This window comes from Somniosus microcephalus, chromosome 8 (genome assembly GCF_052327205.1).
Source record: "Somniosus microcephalus isolate GS21.2 chromosome 8, FLI_Smic_1.0, whole genome shotgun sequence".
Lineage (NCBI taxonomy): Eukaryota > Metazoa > Chordata > Chondrichthyes > Squaliformes > Somniosidae > Somniosus > Somniosus microcephalus.
In genome coordinates this window covers 243,522,126-243,542,145 of record NC_140994.1, presented here as the reverse complement: position 1 = coordinate 243,542,145, position 20,020 = coordinate 243,522,126, and the positions used below count along the sequence as shown (strand labels likewise).

Below are 20,020 nucleotides of genomic sequence, written 5' to 3'. Positions count from 1 at the left end.
GTGCAAGGTAGGAGGCCGGTCAGAGAGCTTTGGAATAGTCAAGTCTGGAGGTAACAAAAACCTGAATGAGGGTGTCAGTAGCTGATGGGCTGAGGCGGGGCGGAGACGGGCGATATTACAGAGGTGGAAGTAGGACGTCCTCGTGAAGCTGAGAATCGGGTCGGAAGCTAAGCTCAGGGTCAAATCGGCCACCAAGATTGCGATAAGTCTGGTTCAGGCTGAGACAGTGGCCAGGGAGGGGGATGGAATGGATGGCTAGAGAACAGAGTTTGTGGCCGGGACCGAAGACAATTGCTTCGATCTTGCCAATATTTAGTTGGAGGAATTTCTGCTCATCCAGTACTGGATGTCGGAGAAGCAGCGTGACAAATCAAAGATAGTGGAGGGGTCGATAAAGGTGGTGGTGAGGTAGAGCTGGGAGTCGTCAGTGTACATGTGGAACCTGACGTTGTGACTTTTAGATGATGTCGCCGAGGGGCAGCATGTAGATGAGAAATAGGAGGGGGTCAAGGATAGATCCATGGGGGACTCCAGAGGTAACGGTGCGGGAGCGGGAGGAGAAGCCATTGTAGGAGATTCTGTGGCTATGACTGGATAGGTAAGAGTGGAACCAGGTGAGGGCAGTCCCACCCAGCTGGACAACAGAGGACAGGCGTTGGAGGAGGATGGTGTGACACTGTGTCTGTGGTAAACCACTGTTAACCCTGTACATGTCTGTGTGGTAAACCACTGTTAACTCTGTACAAGTCCAGGCATGTCTCAGCCCCTGGCTCCACCCCTAAGCCCGGGTATAAAGGTGACTCACCACCCTTCCCCCGGGAGCTCTTAGGATGGATTCACTAGCAGAGGCATGCTCTAGTTCTTAGTCAATAAAAGCCAACTTCATATAAGTCCATCTCGTAGTCTTTGGTGTTGTTGATAGCGCATCAATTTTATTGACTAATTTTTGACATGGAGCAAATCTTGAAGCCGGAACGTTTAGACCTGGATCCTCAAGCAGCAGATGCAGCCAATAACTTTGAACACTGGCTGAGCTGTTTCGAAGCCTTCCTGGAGGCCTCCAGCACTACCGTCACTACAGATGACGCGAAACGGCTTGTCTTGAACTCATGGGTGAGCCACCGAGTCTACTCGATCATCCGAGACGCCACTACTTACGCGGCCGCCATCGCGACGCTAAAGGAACAATACGTGAGGCCTGTTAACGAGGTCTACGCCAGACACCTCCTGGCTACCCGAAAACAGCGGCCCGGGGAATCGGGCGCCGAATATTTACTGGCACTGAGAGTCCTCGGCCGGGACTGTAATTGCAAAGCGGTGACGGCCAAGGAATGCACGGAAGACCTGATCCGAGACGACTACGTAGCCGGCATCAGGTCCAACTATACTCGGCAGAGGCTGCTGGAACAGAGGGGGCTCGACCTGCAGAAGACGGTGGCCCTCGCTAACTCGTTAGACGTGGCCCTCCAGAACATGGACGCCTACCCCCCTGACCGGATGGCCACGTGGATGCCACGGGAGCAGCCATCTTGGGACCCAGTAAGGCCACAAGCCGCCAGCAGCCCAACTACAGCGGCAATGACCAGAGGCCAGAAATGCTACTTCTGCGGCCAGGCCAAGCACCCCAGACAGCAATGCCCAGCAAAGGACGCGACCTGCTCCAAATGCGGCAAGAAAGGCCACTACGCGAGAGTGTACAGGGCGAAATCGACCCCCAATTCTAGCAGCGCCGCGTGTTAACCATACAGGCCGCCATTTTGGACCCCACCAACCACGTGTGAGCCGTGCGGGCCGCCATTTTGGGCACCACCAGACGAGGGGGAGCCGCCATCTTGGACACCATTTCGGGACCAGGCCCTCGGCGCGGGCGAATACTACAGCGACCCACCGACCTCGACGATGGCCTCCATCACCCTGGACCAATCTAGGCCCCATCAACTAGCCAGGTCCATGATGAACGTAAAGGTAAATGGCCATGCCACAAATTGCCTTTTCGACTGCGGAAGCACGGAGAGCTTCATCCACCCCAACACGGTGTGACGCTACTCCCTATCGGTTATGCGCACACGCCACCAGGTCTTTATGGCCTCAAAGTCCCATACGGCGGACGTCGGCGGCTACTGTGTAGCGACTCTGACAGTGAACGGTGTGGAGTACAGAGAGTTTAAATTCCTCGTCCTGCCACAGCTCTACGCTCCCGTACTGCTAGGATTAGACTTCCAGTGCCATCTGGAGAGCGTCACGATGGCATATGGCGGGCCCCTGCCCCCACTTACAGTCTGCAGCCAGCAGAATTTAAACACGGCGCCGCGCAAAGTATGCAGCCTGTCCACCCTGAAGGTCAAACCCCCCCCCCGTTGTTCGCTAACCTCGCCAAAGACTGCAAGCCAATTGCTACTAAAAGCAGGCGGTACAGTGCCGGGGATAGGAGCTTTATTAAATCAGAAGTAGAAAGACTCCTGAGGGAAGGGATTATCGAGGGCAGCACCAGCCCATGGCGAGCCCAAGTGGTGGTAGTAAAGACCGGCGAAAAACAGCGCCTCGTTATTGATTACAGCCAGACGATCAATCGATACATGCAATTAGACGCATACCCACTTCCCCGCATATCTGACATGGTCAACCAGATAGCACAATACCGGGTATTCTCGACGATTGATCTGAAGTCGGCATACCACCAGCTCCCCATCAGGCCTGAGGACCGCCAGTACACGGCCTTCGAGGCTGACGGTCGCCTCTACCACTTCCTCCGAGTCCCCTTCGGCGTCACCAACGGGGTCTCGGTCTTCCAAAGGGAGATGGACCGGATGGTTGACCAGAACGCGCTGCAGGCCACCTTCCCCTATCTAGACAACGTCACCATCTGCAGCCATGACCGGCAGGACCACGACGCCAACCTAGAAAAATTCCTTCGTACGGCCCAATGGCTGAATCTGACATACAACAGAAAAAAATGTATGTTCCGCGCGCCTCGCTATTCTTGGCTGCGTGGTGGAAAACGGAGTCATCGGCCCCGGCCCCGACCGAATGCGCCCCCCTCCTGGAACTACCCCCCCCCCCACTGCCTAAAAGCCCTGAAGAGATGCCTAGGGTTCTTCTCTTACTACGCCCAGTGGGTGCCCAACTATGCGGACAAAGCCCGGCCCCTCATCAAGTCAACCTCCTTCCCCCTGACGGCAGAGGCCCGTGCGGCCTTCACCCTCATAAAAGAGGACATTGCGAAGGCCACAATGCACGCAGTGGATGAGTCCATCCCTTTCCAAGTGGAGAGCGATGCATCCGACTTCGCCCTAGCCGCAACCCTTAACCAGGCGGGGAGACCCGTGGCCTTCTTTTCACGGACCCTCCAGGGCCCCGAAATTCGACACTCCTCAGTCGAGAAGGAGGCCCAGGCGATAGTGGAGGCTGTACGGCACTGGAGGCATTACCTGGCCGGTAAACGTTTCACCCTGCTCACTGACCAATGGTCAGTAGCATTTATGTTTAACAACAGACAAAGGGGGAAAATCAAAAATGATAAGATATTGTGGTGGAGGATCGAGTTATCCACCTACAACTACGATATCTTATACTGGCCCGGGAAGCTTAATGAGCCCCCAGATGCCCTATCCCGTGGGACATGTGCCAACGCACAAGTCGATAGGCTACGGACCCTCCACAATGATCTCTGCCACCCGGGGGTCACCAGGTTCTTCCACTTTATTAAAGCTCGCAACCTGCCTTACTCCATCGAGGAGGTCAGGACCATGACCAGGAACTGCCAGATCTGCGCCGAATGCAAACCGCATTTTTATAGGCCAGACAGGGCACACCTGATTAAAGCCACCCGCCCCTTCGAACGTCTCAGCGTCGATTTCAAGGGGCCCCTTCCCTCCTCTGACCGCAACACGTACTTCCTCAATATTATTGACGAGTACTCCCGTTTCCCCTTCGCCATCCCCTGCCCGGACATGACCAGCGCCACAGTCATCAGGTGCCTCCACGACCTGTTCGCCATATTTGGCTTCCCCAATTACATCCACAGCAACAGGGGCTCGTCGTTCATGAGCGACGAGCTGCGCCAGTACCTGCTCGAGAAGGGCATAGCCACGAGCAGGACTACCAGCTACAACCCCCGGGGTAACGGACAGGTAGAGAGGGAGAATGCAACGGTGTGGAAGACCGCCATGCTCGCCCTAAAATCCAAGGGCCTCCCAATCTCCCGCTGGCAAGATGTCCTCCCCGATGCGCTCCACTCCATACGATCACTGCTCTGTACTGCCACAAACGCCACCCCTCACGAGAAGATGTTCGTCTTCCCCAGGAAATCCACCTCGGGGACATCACTACCACCATGGCTGACGTCTCCGGGACCCGTCCTGCTCAGGAAACACGTGAGGAGCCATAAGACGGACCCCCTGGTCAAAAAGGTTCACCTCCTCCACGCCAACCCACAGTACGCCTACGTGGCATATCCTGACGGGCGGGAGGACACAGTCTCAATTCGAGACCTCGCACCCTCAGGTACCACCCGAAACACCATCGATCACCATCCACTACCTCCACCCACCACCACTACCCACGACGCACCACCGGGGTGTCTACCACGAACTGACGACATGCCGGTGCCATCCCTACCCCGAGAGGACGACACGCCAGTGCTCCGTCCCACGCGAGAAGCGGCCGCGGGCAAAGAACCGCTGCAACCGGCACCACAAAGATCATTACGGCAGATAAGACCCCCGGAGAGACTTTCGTATACGAACCTTTGAAACACTTCACCCCGCCGGACTCTTTTTAAACGAGGGGTGAATGTGGTAAACCACTGTTAACCCTGTACATGTCTGTGTGGTAAACCACTGTTAACTCTGTACAAGTCCAGGCATGTCTCAGCCCCTGGCTCCACCCCTAAGCCCGGGTATAAAGGTGACTCACAACCCTTCCCCCGGGAGCTCTTAGGATGGATTCACTAGCAGAGGCATGCTCTAGTTCTTAGTCAATAAAAGCCTACTTCATATAAGTCCATCTCGTAGTCTTTGGTGTTGTTGATAGCGCATCAGTGTCAAAGGCTGCAGACAGGTCGAGAAGGATGAGGAGGGATAGTGCATCAGGGTCATCGTCACACAGGATGTCATTTGGGAATTTTTAGTTGGGCTGTTTAAATACTGCGGCAGAGGCAGAAACCTGATTGGAGAGGTTCAAACATGGAGTTGCTGGAAAGAGAGGCACAGATTTGGGAGGCAACAACACATACAAATACTTTGGAGAGGAAAGGGAGGTTATGATGGGGCGGTAGTTTGCAAGGACCAAGGGGTCAAGGTGAGTTTTTTTGAGGAGTGGGGCGATGATGACAGATTTGAAAGGGAGCGGAAGAGTACCTGAGGAGAGAGAGCCATTTACACTATCAGTGAGCATGGGGGCCAGGAAGGGAGGTTGGGTGGTCTGTAGTTTAGTGGGAAGAGGTTCCAGCAAGCAGAAGGTGGGTCTCATGGACAAGATGAGCATGGAAAGGGCATGAGGGGAGATAGGAGAGAAATTATGGAGAGATGTGAGTTCAGGGCTAGAGCAAGGGCAAACTTGGGGATGGTTTGGTTTGTTGCACTTGAAGAAAGGAGGGAAGCGGCAGAGGGAGCTGAACGATGGCCTCAATCTTGCTGAGAAAGAAGTCCCTGAGCTTCTGGCACTTGTTGTTGGAGGTGAGGGAGGTGGGGCAGAGGAGAGGGGTTTCAGGAGACTGTTGGTGGTGGAGACAAGAAGCGGGGAAGGTGCCTCCTTCCGGTTTAACGGCGGCGGGTTGGGTCTGGGCCGAGTAACCCGCTCAGGAGAGGCGGGCCGGTAATTATAATATTTAAATGAGGCTCCGTGCCTCAGATTTTGGCAGCGATTGGATTTAACGGCTGCGGGCCGTCTATCCCGGGGCTCGGGAATCCCCACAGCTGAAGGGAGGTGGGAGCTGCCAGATCCAGCAGGCAAGTGTTTTTCCAGCACTGCGTGTGGGCCTGGAGGAGCAGGAGAGCTTCCCCCGAACCCTCAAACAAACCTGCCCTTGACCTTCTAGGTGGAAGAGGTTGCGGGTTTGGGAGGTGCTGCCGAAGAAGCCTTGGCGAGTTGCTGCAGTGCATCTTGTAGATGGTACACACTGCAGCCACGGTACGCCGGTGGTGGAGGGAGTGAATGTTTAAGGTGGTTGATGGGGTGCCAAACAAGAAGGCTGCTTTGTCCTGGATGGTGTCGAGCTTCGTGAGTGTTGTTGGAGCTGCGCTCATCCAGGCAAGTGGAGAGTATTCCATCACATTCCTTACTTTTGCCTTGTAGATGGTGGAAAGTCTTTTGGGAGTCAGGAGGTGAGACACTCGCCACAGAATACCTAGCCTCTGACCTGCTCTTGTTGCCACAGTATTTATGTGACTGGTCCAGTTAAGTTTCTGGTCAATGTTGTGCCCAGGATGTTGATGGTGGGGGATTCGGCGATGGTAATGCTATTGAATGTCAAGGGGCGGTGGTTAGACTCTCGCTTGTTGGAGATAGTCATTGCCTGGCTCTTGTGTGGCACGAATGTTACCTGCCACTTATCAGCCAAAGCCTGAACGTCGTCCAGGTCTTGTTGCATGCGGGCATGGACTGCTTCATTATCTGAGGAGTTGTGAATGGCACTGAACACTGTGCAGTCATCAGTGAACATCCCCATTTCTGACCTTATGTTGGAGGGAAGGTCATAGATGAAGCAGCTGAAGATGGTTGGGCCTTGGACACTGCCCTGAAGAACTCCTGCAGCGATATCCTGGGCCTGTGATGATTGACCTTCAATCACCACAACCATCTTCCTTTGTGCTAGGTATGACTCCAGCCAGTGGACAGTTTTCCCCCTGATTCCCATTGACTTCAGTTTTACTAGGGCTCCTTCATGCCACACTTGGTCAAATGCTGCCTTGATGTCAAGGGCAGTCACTCTCACCTCACCTCTGGAATTCAGCACCTTTGTCCATGTTTGGACCAAAGCTGTAATGAGGTCAGGAGCTGAGTGGTCTTGGCAGAACCCAAACTGGGCATCAGTGAGCAGGTTATTGGTGAGTAAGGGCCGCTTGATAGCACTGTCGATGACACCATCCATCACTTTGCTGATGATTGAGAGTAGACTGATGGGGCGGTTATTGGCCAGATTGGATTACATTGACAAGTCCTGCCAGTCCCACAATACTGCTCTCTGGATTTGGGATAATTTTGAAATGATATAATAAACAAAAATGTGTTGATGACTTGGCCCAAGTTGGGAACGTTTACTCTGTGTTTTATGGGTTGATGATAATATTGTATTGGACAGTAAAATTCCTCCAGGGCTCAGGAATGAGATGAAATGGTAATTAATAGGATGAGTGAAATGGTGTGAGAGGCAGTGATTGAAGGGATGTGATGGAAGCAGAGAAAGTGCCTCACCAAATGGGGTCGAGGGGCATTGCCCCAGGTGATTGAAAGATGTGTGAGGGCACCCACGAGTACATTATAGTGAAAGTCAGGAAAGTGCAGGTGAGAATCGTTAATTGATAGCTTTCTCTTGGAGATGTTTGTGTCGCCATCTATACTGAACAATGAGAAAAGGGTATTAGATAGCCTGGCCGCTACCAGAGACATTGGGACCACACGGGGGAGATAAGCAAAGACCTCCAGACAACCCCCGATCTTCTGATCAGATAATCTGGAGAGAGGGAAAACCCAACAACAACAACTTGCATTTATAAAGCGCCTTTAACGCAGTAAAACATCCCAACGTCCGAAAAGGAGACGTCTACCCTTGGGAATGTTGCATGGTGGGAGATGGTTAACAACACAGCTCAGCACCCAGGGGCTAGAATAATATCAGTGAGTTTTGTCACAGCCCAGATAATTGTCCTCATCATTCTAATTGATTCAGTGTGTTGGTTCAAATGGTTAATTAAGAGACTGTCACAGAAAACCCAGAGCTTGGAATTATCTGCTTTGATTAAAGGATGAGGGGAGTTGGAACATCCTGAACCCTCCCTACCTGAGGTTTAACGAAGAGTGCAGGAGGGCATGCCGGGAACAGCACCAGGCATACCGAAAAATGAGGTGTCAACCTGGTGAGGCTACAACACAGGACTACTTGCATGCCAAACAACGGAAGCAACATGCGATAGACAGAGCTAAGCGATCTCACAACCATCGGATCAAATCAAAGCTCTGCATTCCTGCCACATCCAGTCGTGAGTGGTGGTGGACAATTAAACAGCTAACAGGAGGAGGAAGCTCCAAAAATATCCCCATCCTCAATGATGGTGGAGCCCAGCACGTGAGTGCAAAAGACAAGGCTGAAGCATTTGCAACTATCTTCAGCCAGAAGTGCCGAGTGGATGATCCATCTCGGCCTCCTCCTGAGGTCCCCAGCATCACAGATGCCAGTCTTCAGCCCATTCAATTCACTCCACGTGATGTCAAGAAACGGCTGAAGACACTGGATACTGCAAAGGCTATGGGCCCTGACAACATTCTGGCAATAGTACTGAAGACTTGTGCTCCAGAACTAGCTGCGCCTCTAGCCAAGCTGTTCCAGTACAGCTACAACACTGGCATCTACCCGGCAATGTGGAAAATTGCCCAAGTATGTCCTGTCTATAAAAAGCAGGACAAATCCGACCCGGCCAATTACCGTCCCATCAGTCTACTCTCAATCATCAGCAAAGTGATGGAAGGTGTCATCGACAGTGCTATCAAGCGGCACTTACTCAGCAATAACCTGCTAACTGACGCCCAGTTTGGGTTCCGCCAGGGCCACTCAGCTCGTGACCTCATTACAGCCTTGGTCCAAACATGGACAAAAGAGCTGAACTCAAGAGTGAGAGTGAATGCCTTTGACATCAAGGTAGCATTTGATCGAGTGTGGCATCAAGGAGCCCTAGCAAAACTGAAGTCAATGGGAATCAAGGGGAAAACTCTCCATTGGTTGGAATCATACCTAGCACAAAGGAAGTTGGCTGTGGTTGTTGGAGGTCATTCATCTCAATCACATGACATCACTGCAGGGGTTCCTCAGGGCAGTGTCCTAGGCCCAACCATCTTCAGCTGTTTCATCAATGACCTTCCCTCCATCATAAGGTCAGAAGTGGGGATGTTCGCTGATGATTGCACACTGTTCAGCACCATTCGAGACTCGTCAGATACTGACGCAGTCCGTGTCCATATGCAGCAAGACCTGGACAACATTCAGATTTGGGCTGACAAGTGGCAACTAACATTCGCACCACACAAGTGCCAGGCAATGACCATCTCCAACAAGCGAGACTCTAACCATCTCCCCTTGACATTCAATGGCATTACCATCGCTGAATCCCCCACTATCAACATCCTGGGGGTTACCATTGATCAGAAACTGAACTGGACCAGCTATATAAATACTGTGGCTACAAGAGCAGGCCAGAGGCTGGGAATTCTGCGGCGAGTGTCTCACCTCCTGACTCCCCAAAGCCTTTCCACCATCTACAAGGCACAAGTCAGGAGTGTGATGGAATACTCTCCACTTGCCTGGATGAGTGCAGCTCCAACAACACTCAAGAAGCTCGACACCATTCAGGATAAAGCAGCCCGCTTGATTGGCACTCCATCCACCACCTTCAACGTTCACTCCCTCCACCACCGGCGCACTGTGGCTGCAGTGTGTACCATCTACAAGATGCACTGCAGCAACTCGCCAAAGCTCCTTCAACAGCACCTTCCAAACCCGCGACCTCTACCACTTAGAAGGACAAGGGCAGCAGACGCATGGGAACATCACCACCTACAAGTTCCCCTCCAAGCCACACACCATCCTGACTTGGACCTGTATCGCCGTTCCTTCACTGTCGCTGGGCCAAAATCCTGGAACTCCCTTCCTAACAGCATTGTGGGTGTACCTACACCATATGGACTGCAGCGGTTCGAGAAGGCGGCTCACCACCATCTTCTCAAGGGCAATTAGGGATGGGCACTAAATGCAGGCCTAGCCAGCCAGCGACGCCCACATCCCATCAATGAAGTAAAAAAATAAAAAAAATAGGTGAGAACCATTAAAAACACCAAGAGAAGGACTTGGAGTTGGAAATTCCCAATGTACATGTGTGTGTGGGATTGAAAGGGTTAATTTCAAACCAGTCTGTGAGCCGCCAGCTCCAACACAGAGAGAGAGAGAGAGAGAGAAGCTCGAGTCTCTCGCATGTTGCTGGCTGCTCGCCAGCTCCAAGAGAGAGAGAGAAACCTCGGGAGATGAGGCGGAGCGAGTCTCTCGCAGGTAGTTTTCAGGGTTTGTCTCAGTTGAAGAGATTGTCCGACAGGGTCAGGGTGCCGTGTGTGTGGCCCGGGGCGGCTCAAATTAAAGGGCAGGTGCCGGGCGGACAATTATTTTGGGCTGCCTGCCAGCACCTGCTCCCTCTCGCCTCCTCCTGCGGGGTGCCGGCCGCGATCGGTCAGCCCGGCACTCCTCTTGAGTGCCGGGCTCTTTTGCCGACACCCCGCTCCCCGGTGGTCCAGCAGGGCCCCGGTGCGCTGCGCTAGGCCCCTCCCTTTAAACAGGGGAGTGAGGCCTGCAGTACCGCCTCGCTCTGGGCCGACACACATGGCGCTGTTACACATGGTGCCGCGATACTGAATGGGAGCCCCCCCAGAGGGAGGGGTAGCGCTTCCAGTAGCCCCACCTCCTGCTGGGGGCTGTTACCATTCAATCTCCGGCAAGAGGACAATAACTTTTTTGAGGGGCTAAAAGCAGCAACCCGGCGAAGTTAATGCTCCAAAGGGGGCGCGACCCAATTGTTCCCCATTATTCTTTAAATTAGATCATTTAGTGAGATTGAAGCCCTGATTTAGTCAATGATTATAGATATTTTACACTTGCAACCTAAACAATCACTGATGTCAGATATTCACCAAGAGCATATATTCCCTCTTTCGGATATATTCCCGCAGTTGACCCATGACCTTATTGCTCGCTGGCGTGTTGGGCAGCGTCGTGCCCCTCGGTGAATCGAGAAGCCTCTCGGGCGACTGGCACTGTGTCGTCACGAGTTATACCAGCAATGAGACCCGGCCATGGTCAACACGGGGCGGTTCACACACGGACCAGCAAGGAAAGGGCTTCGATTGACGTGTATGTGTATCGGTAAACAGATCGCCAATGGCACAGCATCAGCTATCAAGTGGTCTCGGACAGAGTGAACACCAGTAAAGACAAGGACGTTGAGCCTTTTGCCAAACCCTATATGGGAGACACTAAGAACACTTTGCGTATTCCTAATGGGACACGGGCAATGAGCAGCTCTCGCAATTCCCCTCGGGTCTGGAAATAACATGCTGACTGAAAGGGGGTGAATGAACAGAGAGCCCATGGGGTATATGTGCACAAATCATTGAAGGTAGCAGGGCAGGTTGAGAAAGCAGATAAAAAAGCTTAAGGGATCCTGGGCTTCATGAATAGAGGTATAGAGTATAAAAGCGTGGAAATTATGACGAACCTTTATAAAAAAACTGGTTCGGCCTCAACTGAAGTCTTGTGTCCAATTCTGGGCACGGCACTTTAGGAAGGATGTGAAGGCCTTAGAGAGGGTGCAGAAAAGATTTACAAGAATGATTCCAGGGATGAGGGACTTCAGCTACGTGGATAGACTGGAGAAGCTGGATTTGTTCTCCTTGGAACAGAGAAGATTGAGAGGAGATTTGATCGAGGTGTTCAAAATCATAAGGAATCTGGACAGAGTAGATAGAGAGAAAATGTTCCCATTGGCGGAAGGGTCGAGAACCAGAGGACACAGATTTAAGGTGATTGGCAAAAGAACCAAAGGCGACAAAAGAAAAAACTTTTTTATGTAACGAGTGGTTAGTATCAGGAATGCACTGCCTGAAAGGGTGGTGGAGGCCGACTCAATCACGGCTCTTGAGGTGGGACTGAACAGGACCGGACACAGTACTCGAGGTGGGACTGACCAGAACTGGACACAGTACTCGAGGTGGGACTGCCCAGAACTGGACACAGTACTCGAGGTGGGACTGACCAGAACCGGACACAGTACTCGAGGTGGGTCTGACCAGAACTGGACACAGTAATCGAGGTGGGTCTGACTTGAACTGGACACAGTACTCAAGGTGGGACTGACCAGAACCGGACACAGTACTCGAGGTGGGACTGAACAGAACTGGACACAGTAATCGAGGTGGGTCTGACTTGAACTGGACACAGTATTCGAGGTGAGACTGACCAGAACTGGACACAGTACTCGAGGTGGGACTGACCAGAACTGGACACAGTGCTCGAGGTGAGACTGACCAAAACTGGACACAGTGCTCGAGGTGAGACTGACCAGAACTGGACACAGTACTCGAGGTGGGACTGACCAGAACTGGACACAGTACTCGAGGTGGGTCTGACCAGAACTGGACACATTACTCGAGGTGGGTCTGACCAGAGCTGGACAAAATACTCGAGATGGGTCTGACCAGAACTTGACACAGTACTCGAGGTGGGACTGACCAAAACTGGACACATTACTCGAAGTGGGTCTGACCAAAACTGGACACAGTACTCGAGGTGGGTCTGACCAGAACTGGACACAGTACTCGAGGTGGGTCTGACCAGAACTGGACACAGTACTCGAGGTGGGACTGACCAGAACTGGACACAGTACTTGAGGTGGGACTGACCAGAACTGGACGCAGTACTCATGGTGGGACTGACCAGAACTGGATGCAGTACTCCTGGTGAGACTGACCAGAACTGGACACAGCACTCGAGGTGGGACTGACCAGAACTGGGCGCAGTACTCGAGGTGGGACTGACTAGAACTGGACACAGGACTCGAGGTTGGTCTGACCAGAACTGGACACAGTACTTGTTGTTGGACTGACCAGAACTGGAAGTAGTACGCTACGCATGGCTGCTAACCACCTCCTAAATTTCGCCCAGGCGCTAACGAGAGGCTTCATTTTGTTGTGGGTAGTGAAGTGTCAACCAAATTGCTGTTTGTCCGGAGTCACATATAGGCCAGACCGGGTACGGACGGCTGTAATGTATGTACCTTTAAGGGAGGAACTATCTTTTACAGCCCCTGTATACTGCAGTACCAGCAGTGACCACACCTGTATATAACACTGAGTAGTAATCTGTACAGTTAGTTCCAGTATACCCTACGTTCAGTAAACACCTGTTACACCGTTCTCCTGCAGTCCGTGTTTTATTTATACGCGGACATAACAGTGGCGACGAGCAGGTTCGAACTCACCTGCAGTTCTGCATCACCTCACGGGGATTCGTCCCTGAAGAGCAGCATCTTGGAGGTCGAAGCCAGAGCAACGGGCGTCAACCGCGGGCAACGCCCAGTAATCCATCGGAGATTAGAGAATCACGGGGGAGACTGTCGAGAGCCAGGCTTGGTTCTCCAGTCGAGGTGGTCCAGCAAATCGGGCTGGTAGCAGATAGTGCGCTGACCCTTCCTGGACTGCGGCGGGCTAGAGCTCGACCGAGCGGCACAGTAAGAGGGCCGAGCAGCATCGACGGGAAGAAAGAGAGAGAGAGGGTGGAGCGCACAGGGCGCGGCCAGTGTTCAGGAGCCGGGCAGCGTTGAAGAGGGAAAGAAAAAGAGACACGCAGAGGGCAGCGTTGAAGAGAGGAAGAGAGAGAGATGCGCAGAAAGCCGCAAGGCGCCGCCATTTGCCACGAGGACCACCGAGAGCGGCATTGGCAGCAGCGCAGGGGAAGTGCGCGAAATCCACAGGGCGCCGCCATTACCATAAGAAACGCTAGGAGCAGCATTGGCAGCAGCGGGGGAAGAAGGAAAAGCGCGGGAGGCGCCATTTTGAACCATTGAGGAAGAAGGAAAAGCGCGGGAGGCGCCATTTTAAACCACACCCAAGATGCCGAAGAGTGGCAGTATCACTGTTTTCGACAATGAAGTCGAAGACTGGGCTACATATGTTGAGAGGATTGAAGTGTACTGCAAGGCAAACGAGGTGTCCGATGAGAAGAAGGCGTCGGTATTGTTGAATCTGATGGGCGCGAGAACGTACGGCCTATTACGGAATTTAATAACCCCAACTAAACCAATGGAGAAAAGTTTTGAGGATATTGTCACTATATTACAGGAACACCTAAACCCTACACTGCTGCTGATAGCAGAAAAATTCAAGTTCCATAAAAGAAACCAGCACAAAGACGAAAGTAATGCTGGTTATCTCACGGAACTACGCAAATTATCAAAACACTGCCAGTTTGGAGCAGGACTGGCAGATACCTTAAGGGATACGTTTGTCTGCGGGCTCCAGAGTGAAGGAACCCAGAAACGACTTCTATCGGAAAGGGACCTTACGCTGAGCTTTCAGCGTTGCGGTATCCTATGAAGCAGCAGCACGGGGCGCTGCAGAAATACAACAGAAGCCGCAAGAATATAGCACCAATGAAATGGCATATGGAGCAGAGAAGTGCTATCGCTGCGGCAGAACAACCCACGACCAGAAGGATTGTTGGTTTAAGGACAAAGTGTGCAGACAGTGTGGAAAAGTAGGACACATAGCATGAGTCTGCAGGTCAGGAAAGAAAACCAACACTAAAAGAACTACTAAAGAAAAGTACAAGAAAGTACAGAAGATGACGGACAGTAGTTCAGAAGATCAAAAGAGTGATAACGACTCCAAAAGCAGGAGACTAAGTTGTCTGAAGTTACACAATGTGATCGCAAAGGAGGATCACCGAACCATTTGGGTCACTCTCATGATAGCAGGGTCCCAGGTAAAGATGGAATTGGACACAGGATCAGCCCTAACAGTCATGAATCGACGAGACTATGAGCGGCTATTCTCACATATACCCTTGAGAGACACAAAAATTATCTTGAAGACGTATACGGGGCAAAAAGTCTACCCCAAAGGAAAAATAAGGGTGCCCGTTAAATACAACGGTAAGGAAATACAGAAACTGGATCTGTATATATTACAAGATGGAGGACCACCATTACTGGGACGTGAATGGATCCGGAAAATACAATTGGATTGGCATTCCATTCAGGCACTGACTGTGGCTGACAAAAAGGATGACGACGTCACACCTGGGCGACTGTCAAAGATCCTAACTGACGCGAAAGAAGTGTTCCAGCAAGGACTTGGAACACTAAAAGGCATAACTGCAACGATCAAAATTGAAGAAAACGCAAACCCAAAATTTTTTAAGGCCAGACCGGTACCTTATGCCATGCGCCCAGCCGTCGAATCAGAGCTGGAGAGTCTGGAACGTTCAGGTGTACTGTCCAAGTTGGACTGGAGCGGGTGGGCCACACCCATCGTTCCTGTAATGAAAAAGTCGTTGAGCAGCACGCCTGGGGAGCCAAAGAAGGTTCGCATCTGTGGGGACTTTAAGGTAACTGTGAACCCAGTCCTTCACACCGTGCAATATCCACGTCCGCGGATTGAAGATATTTTCGCCTCACTATCTGGAGGGAAATGCTTCACTAAGATTGATCTGGCCCAAGCATATCTGCAAATGGAGCTCGAAGAAGCATCAAAAAAATACCTCAAAATCAACACTCATAAAGGTCTCCAGCAATACAACCGGCTGATATTCGGGGTAGCATCAGCTCCGGCTATTTGGCAGAGGGCGATGGAACAAGTCCTGCAAGGGATCCCAGGAACCCAGTGTTATTTGGACGACATCCTGGTTACGGGCGAAAATGACAGTGATCACCTTGCCAACCTGGAGCAGGTGCTCACTAGATTACAGGAATATGGGCTCCGAGCCAACCGCCCCAAATGCGAGTTTTTCAGGAAACAAAGCTCGTATTGTGGCCACATGATTGATGAAGAGGGGTTACATAAGTCCCCAGACAAGATTGAGGCAGTAGTCAAGGCTCCAGCACCGGAAAATGTGTCATAACTGAGGTCGTTCCTCGGGCTGGTAAACTACTACCATAAGTTCTTGCCAAATTTGTCTACTATACTACACCCACTGAATGCCCGACTGCAAAACTGGAGTAGCATGGAAATGGAGTGACGAATGTAGGCGTGCTTTCCAGAAAAGCAAAACCCTAATCACTTCAAAAGAAGTATTGGCCCATTACAATCCAACACTACCAATTCGGTTGGCATGTGATGCGTCACCCTACGGCGTTGGAGCGGTGCTGTTGCACAAATTCCTTGACGGCTCAGAGAGGCCAATAGCCTTTGCGTCACGTTCATTAACCTCAGCCGAGCGTAACTATGCCCAGATTGACAGGGAGGCCCTCAGCCAAGTTTGGGGGGTGAAGAAGTTCAATCACTATCTGCACGGGCAGAAATTCACCTTGCTGACTGATCACCAGCCTCTTGTCTCCATCTTTAACCCAAAGAAGGGCGTTCCAGTGATGACTGTGCAATGGCTGCAAAGATGGTCCCTTTATCTAGGGGCACATCAATACGAAATTGAGTATAAGGGCACGAAACAGCATGGAAACGCTGATGGGCTATCACGCCTGCCACTGCCTACGGTGGAGGAAGCACCTGCAGTGGATCCTATTGAAATATTCCATTCAACTATAGTCGAATATCTACCCGTAACAAATGCAAGTATAGAGAAGGAAACCCGAAATGACCTGACACTTTCTCGGGTATATGATTTGACGGTGAAGGGATGGCCAGCACATGGCGACTCACTTACCAGCATTCTCGTCAAGGAGAGAACAGCTGTCAGTGTGCCGGGGGACCTTGATGTGTGGATCCCGAGTGGTAATTGCACCCAAGTTGAGAGATAGAGTGCTCAATGAGCTTCATGAGGGTCATCTGGGAGGGGTAAAAATGAAGAGCCTAGCCAGGGCGTTTGTGTGGTGGCCGGGAATCGATAAAGGAATCGAGGAAATGACCAAGAGCTGCGCAGGATGCCAGAAAGTCCAAAATGCACCACCACAGGCCCATCTACACCCATGGGAGTGGCCCTCATCTCCATGGCAACGGGTGCATATTGATTTTGCTGGTCCATTCATGGACTCAATGTTTTTAATAGCCGTGGATGCACACTCGAAATGGCCAGAGGCCATCAAAATGTCCTCCACCACCACGGAGAAAACTATTGCAGTCCTACGGACCATTTTTGCCAGGAATGGCTTGCCAGAACAGATTTGTTCCGATAATGGACCACAGTTTGTGTCCGAAGATTTCCGGAGGTTCTTGAGAAATAATGGGGTAAAGCATTACACATCCGCCCCGTATCATCCAGCCACAAATGGATTGGCTGAGAGGTTCGTACAAACCTTTAAAAAAGCAATAAAGGTGATGTATAACGACAACATTCCACTGCAACACAAGGTGGACACTTTCCTATTAGCCTACCGGAATGCGACACATGCAGTCACCAACCAGGCCCCAGCCATGATGTTCTTTAACCGAAGGTTAAGATCTCGCCTGGATTTACTCAAACCAAATGTACGATGAGATGTGGAAAACAAGCAATTCCAGCACATCAATGAGAAGCCAACAAGGAGCTTCAAGGTAGGGCAACCAGTCTTGGCCCGCGACTACCGAACAGAAAACTGGCAGCCAGGAACGATATGCACACGGCAGGGCCCACTAATGTACACAGTGGACGTTCGAGAGAGCATCGTGAGACGCCATGCTGACCAGATCCTAGAGTCACATGAACAAGTCAACCCCATGCCTCGCTCATACGTACCTGGTGATGAGCCCGAAGTACCGGTTGCATCTACCTCAGAAACAGTAGCGTCGGAAGCTGATGAACCAACCAATGATAAGGGGCCAGAATCGCCTCTGCCGCAAGAGCAAGACACTCGAGAAAGGCGCTATCCAGAAAGGATCAGGAAGCCTCCCCAAAGGCTGAATTTATAAGAGATTATTTTCAGCTGATGTATATTGTACAAAATTGTAATTGTAATTAGTTATTATTTAATTGTTTAATGAATGTTATGGTACTGTTAATCTAAAAGGGGAGGAATTGTAATGTATGTACCTTTAAGGGAGGAACTATCTTTTACAGCCCCTGTATACTGCAGTACCATCAGTGACCACACCTGTATATAACACTGAGTAGTAATCTGTACAGTTAGTTCCAGTATACCCTACGTTCAGTAAACACCTGTTACACCGTTCTCCTGCAGTCCGTGTTTTATTTATACGCGGACATAACAACGGCAGATTTCCTTCCCTAAAGGACATTGGTGAACCAGTTGGATTTTTACGACTATCCGAGAGCTTTTTATTCCCGATTTATTTATTTAAATTCAAATTCACAAACTGCCATGGTGGGATTTGGACCACATCTCGGGATTATAAATCCAGGCATCTGGATTACTGGTCCAGTAACATAATCACTATCCTACCGTCCCCATTGGCTGAGGGCTTGACATTAAGAATGCTACGAATGTTTAACAAGCTGCAGCTTTCCTTTTGTTTCAAAGTCTCTCTTAACAATGTGTCTGTGTGATGTTTGTTTGTGGTGTCAGCTCCGCCCCCTTTTCCCTTCACAGAGCGAAAAGCAGTTTAACCCTCTGTCGTCTTGTCCATCATGTTGGGAGCATTTCAAACATTTTAATCAATGTCTTTTCTATAAGCATAGGCTGTCTTCAGTTTGTTCATTGCTTTCTCTGTGTGTGTACACATGCGGGTATTAGTTTTGAGATATTGAGTCCTTCTGTTTTGAATTCATAAATTCAGTGGTAGCGCCCCCAGCAGGAGGTGGTGTGCTACTGGAAAGTACTCCCCCTCCTGCTTGGGGAGCCACGACTGAATTTCACGGCGCTACGTGTAGCAGCGCCACGCATGGCAGCTCGTAGCACCGCGTCTGGCTCCGCCTCCTTATAAACACACAAAGCACTTAACCCCTTCCGCTGACAGCTGCTTTAATTCACCAAGCAACAACTTTCACATTGCTGAATGGAAACAGGTTTTGGGCTTTGTTAAATTTGAAGTTTCTTAATTTGAGTGGATATTTCCCCAGGGTGACAGAAGGAAATCATGAATTGACGAATTAACCCCTTGGACTCTCTGGAAGAGCCACAGTGGATTTTCTGTTTTTCGGGACTGCGAGTGTTAATGGTGCAGGATTACCGAGAGTAGCCTTGACATAAAAATGGTTTCACAGAGTTACGGAGCGACCTCTGCTGGAAAAGTGTTGGTGCGGGCGGAGATCCAGCAGTGTTTAGAGTTCCAGACCTCATCTGCAGACATCAGTAGACATCAAATGCCACAGCGTGGTGACGATTTGGACCAAGACTTTGCCTCTCAAAGGCTCGGCTTCAACCCATTCATGGCCATTTTATGATTTGACCTGGCCATCTCACGTGGCCTCGCTACTCCCATCGTGTCAATGACAGATAAGGCCATCTCTGACCACTTCCTCGTATCGCTGTCCACCCACATCCGCCTTCCACCCCTGTCTCCTTCCCCCCGCAACTCTATAAGAACATAAGAACATAAGAAATAGGAGCAGGAGTAGGCCAATCGGCCCCTCGAGCCTGCTCCGCCATTCAATAAGATCATGGCTGATCTGATCCTAACTGCCAATCCATTATCACAGAACCATCTCCTGAATCTAACAGAATTAGACACACGAAATAGGAGCAGGATCAGGCTACACGGCCCCTGGGCCCGCTCCGCTACCCACAGGGCCATGTCCGATCCGAACCTAGACTCATGTCCAAATTCCTGCCCGCTCCCCGTAACCCTTAATTCCCTTTACTTCTAGGAAACTGTCCATTTCTGTTTTAAATTTATGTAATGATGTAGCATCTACAGCTTTTTGGGGCAGCATATTCCATGGACCTACCACCCTCTGAGTGAAGTAGTTCCTCCTCATCTCAGTTTTGAAAGAGCAGCCCCTTATTCTAAGACTATGCCCCCTAGTTCTAGTTTCACCCATCATCGGGAACATCTTCCCTGCATCCACCCGATCCAACCCCTTCACAATCTTATATGTTTCAATAAGATTGCCTCTCATTCTTCTGAACTCCAATGAGTAGAGTCCCAATCTACTCAACCTCTCCTCATATGTCCATCCCCTCATCCCCGGGATTAACCGAGTGAACCTTCTTTGTACTGA

At 51.0% G+C, this 20,020-nt stretch overlaps 1 protein-coding gene across 3 annotated transcripts in view; it reads right to left on the bottom strand.

Moving 5' to 3' along the window:
• Positions 1–20,020, bottom strand: part of LOC147114226 (E3 ubiquitin/ISG15 ligase TRIM25-like) — a 65,486-nt gene that overhangs the window by 40,910 nt on the left and 4,556 nt on the right. The window lies entirely within an intron of this gene.